This window comes from Solanum dulcamara, chromosome 10 (assembly GCF_947179165.1).
Source record: "Solanum dulcamara chromosome 10, daSolDulc1.2, whole genome shotgun sequence".
NCBI classification, from domain to species: domain Eukaryota; kingdom Viridiplantae; phylum Streptophyta; class Magnoliopsida; order Solanales; family Solanaceae; genus Solanum; species Solanum dulcamara.
This window is the reverse complement of record NC_077246.1, coordinates 68647723-68652117: the sequence shown is the minus strand read 5'-3', so window position 1 is coordinate 68652117 and position 4395 is coordinate 68647723.

Genomic DNA, 4395 nt, shown 5'->3' with positions numbered 1-4395 from the left:
AGTATGTGCTTGAGTTAAGATGAGTCCTTGAGGAATTTAAGAGCGTTGGAGGTGATGTGGGGTCATTGAGGACCCCTAGGACCGAGCTAAGTCCAAAGGATCCGTCGTGGCTAAGTTTAGGACGAGTTCATATAAGGGTCGACTTTTAATGACCCTACCTTTGGAAGGACGTCAGTCTGGGTGTCCCACGACCTATAAAATTAAAGGAAATCGAGTCTTCTTTCCAACGCCACCAAGAACGTGAATTTTGGAGTTCGGAGTCAAAAGATATGACGATCCTAAGATGAACTAGCACGACAGGAAATTCATTTTAGGCCTGGATTACAACTGCTGGGGAAATGGCCTTGGCGCTGTAAGGGCGCGACGCGCCACTATCGCGCCAGAAACATGCCTCAGTAGTTTGGTCCCTGGCGCGATGCGCCACTAAACGTTGTGCAGGGTTTTCAGGCCAAATTCCCAGAATTCAGAATAATGGGCTTACGTAACATCCCCTAAAAACGTTGTATACGATGTTTCAATTTTCGCCTAAACATGATACAGCCTCTGTATTTTGGGCATAACTTTTCATAGGAATATCCAAATTGAGTGATTCAAATTTTTGAGTAACCACAAGATCATTACCTACAACTTTTATGAGACCATATTTTAAGATTCGGAGTTAAGTAGGTCAAATAAATTAATATTTGTAAGGTAGGATGCTGTGACGGAAAGGAGTGTTTATAGAAGAAACATCATATCTCACTGTAGGTTTATCCAAATTGGTTGATTCTTGAACGATATGAAACTAGACTTCCATATCTACAATTCTTATGAAGACACCAAATCCTAATAAGGAATTTATCTTATTTAAACGCAGCTCCCAAAAAGAGTATTCTGTCAAAAATAACTCATTTCACCTACCATAGAAAAATCTAGATACATTTGACATCACTAATGACTTAAATTGTCCTCCATTTAACATCATCCATGACATCAATATATTCCACTAAATTTTCAGATTTTTTTTATAATTATTTTATTTATTGTTAGGTCTCTCTTTCCCACCTATAAATACCCACCTTATTTCCTCATTTTATTCATCAAGCTTTCTCAAGCAAATCTTCTCTCTATACACTTCTTTACACATTCTCAAATATAGTTTTAGTTCTTAGTAGTGAAGAAATACTATTCCGGTGATTCATATACTCCGGATAGTACACAAAACATTCCAGCAAGGAGAGAAGCTAGGACTCAAGATTGTTCATTATGTCTTTCGGTACCAACTAAAGCTTCGGTTTCCAGGTATGTAAGGCTTCAATGAGAGTATTCCTTCCACTCTCATGCCTAAATTATTTTGATTATATGATAAATTATATTTATTTTCTTTAAGCTCTACTCTAAGTTATGTGTGTATTTATCCATGGGTTCTTCCACCCATATAGTCCAAAAACTCTTTCAATTTAATATCTTGATTTCAAGTAATATTTTTTTTATGTTAATTCTTATTTTTACTTAATAGTATGAATCATGGTTAAACTAATGATTATTGCTCTATTTTGATGCAACATAATTTCATATGTATGAATTGATGATTTACAAGTAAACCCTCTAATTATCTATTTAAAGGTTCTTGAAATTCATGGTGGGTTGTTTAAAGCATGATTTTTAATTAATGAATTTCAAAGTATTTATGTATATTTATTTACATACATATTTGCAAGTTGAAGTGATTTGAACCCACCTAGTTTTACTATATTTTTAATAAAGTTTGACTTGAAAGCTTTGACTCCAAATAAATGTTTATGAAAGCAATATCTATGATCAAAAAGAGAGTCTTATGAAATGAAAGAATGATGAAATGATATGAATGATGGATTCTTTATGCAATAAGGACAATTCTTGCATATTTGAATTATCAAATATTTTAATGAGCTATTCTACCGAATATGATGTTTGAATTCTCAAGTTATATGCTATGAATATTTTGAAGTATTAAACTATTCCGTGGGATTAACTTAGCACCGAATGAGGCATTGAGGTGGGATTCAGTAAGGGAATCCTAGTAGCAACCCCTTGTCTCATTAACTATGTGCCAACATAGGATCCCTTGTAGGCTTAGGCTAATGGATCCATAAATAGCCCTTAAAGTTAAAGTTAAAGAAATGAATGAAGTTGACGGAGTTCTACCCGGCAAGTAGTCTCCCCGGCCAACGTAGGGGGTTATGTTGGATTCCATGTAATAGCTCGCATGGTCTTAAATGTCGGTTATGGTTAATTTCCCACAAAATAAATATTTTAAAGGATATCTATATGATTTATTATGCATACATTAAATTAAGTTCTATATTACATAAATGTTTTAATGTTTCCTCAATGTTCATGCATCCTTACATACTTAGTACATTCAAAGTACTAACGCATACTCTTTTGCCTACATGATATTACCATGTAGGGATTGGTGCTCCTCCTCGTTCTCCTCCACGTGGCTAGTTGATATTCCATTGGATACAACTTTTGGTGAGTTCCCATGTTTCGGGAACAATACTCCTTTATCTTTCTAGTTTATGATATGTTAAGATATTTTACTATGACATTTCTTCAATTATGATTGAGGGTGAGCTAGGGACTTGTCTTAGCCCCGTTAAATCTAATAGTTAGAGGTATTGTTGGACATATGTAAGTTGAAGATTTATTATTATGATTTCCGCTTGTTTATTTATCATCATTACATATAAAAGGCTAAAAGAATGCTAAGAGGCTTGTTTGAGGTACTTTCGGGTTCCTTATTCGCCATGTCACGTCTAGGCCCTAGGCTTGGGTCGTGACAAACTTGGTATCAGTTCCCGAGGTTTTGAATGATCCTTGGAGTCCAACATACTGCGTTGAATAGGGTCTTGTTCATAGTTGTGAAGCACGCCATAATTATGAATAAGAGACTATGAGGCGTTTAGGAAAATTTTCACTTCTTTCAAATTTATGTCGTGACTTAGAGCATCCTAAGATTTCCTTTAACTAATGACCCATTTTATGTTCTTTAGATAATGACTCGTGGAAGACCACCTCGAAGAGCAAGGATTGACGATGAGGACCAAACTCCTCCGGTTCCCAATACCCAACATCATGAGGATGGGGTAACCCATGCTGAGTTTCGCAGTGTTATTACTTTGTTAGCTCAAGTCGTATCCAACCAAGGGAATCTAGGTATTCCTCCTCCCCAAATACAAAATTCAGCCTCTAGGATTCGGGATTTTCAAAGGATGAATCCGCCCGAGTTCGATGGTTCTAAACTAGATGAGGACCCTATGGAGTTCATTAATGAGGTGTACCGGATTGTGGCTGTCATGGGTGTGCCACCAAATGAGAAGGCCGAGCTAGTGGCCTATCAACTCAAAGGTGTGGCTCGAGTGTGGTATGAACAATGGGTTTTTGAGAGGGATGAAGAAATAGGGCCGATAGGATGGGAAGAGTTTAAAGGTGCCTTCCTAAGGGAGGCCAAAATCCAAGAGTTCATCAACATCCGTCAAGGGAGTATGAGCGTGAGGGAGTATGCTCTCAAATTCACTAATTGTCAAAGTATGCTCCCTTCATGGTCTCAGACCCAAGAGCTAGGATGAGCAAGTTTATTTTCGGTGTATCAAGCTAGGTGTCCAAGGAGTACAAAATGGCCATGTTGATCAAGGAGATGGATATCTCTCAGTTAATGACTTACGCAGAACAAATTGAAGAAGAAAAGCTTAGAGAGAGATCAAGGGGGTTCATAAAGGCTAGAGTAGATGGTGGAGGGTTTAACCCTCAAAGGTCCGATCATGGTAATAATGGCAAAGGCCAAGGTGGGCAACGATTTATGGGACAAGGTTCCACCAATACTCCTCCTATAAAGTTCAACAAGGACAAGAGTGGTAAACCAATGATTCCAAAAGAGAATGTTGCTACTCAAACTTTCCCCGCTTGCAAGAAGTGTGGAAGGACTCACAAAGGGGAATGCTTAGACGGCTCCAATGCATGCTTTAAGTGTGGCAAGCTGGGCCACCATGCTAAGGATTGTAGAGATGGTGGTGGTAGGACTCAAGGACAAATTTCTCATGGTCAACAAGTCCAAGGAGGTGTCCAACGCACCAACCGCTTTTACGCCTTGCATGGGAGACAAGAGATTGAGGATACACCCAATGTCATTACCGGTATGTTAAAGGTCTTTTCTTTTGATGTGTATGCACTATTAGATTCGGGTGCAAATTTATCTTTTGTTACTCCATTCCTTGCTAATAGATTTGATGTTTTACCTGAAATGTTATTAAAACCTTATTTGGTGTCTACCCCTGTTGGTGAGTCAGTTATTGCTAGAAAGGTCTATAGGGATTGCCTTATGTCTATCTTGCATAAAGTTATTCCTTGTGATCTCATTGAGCTTGACATGAT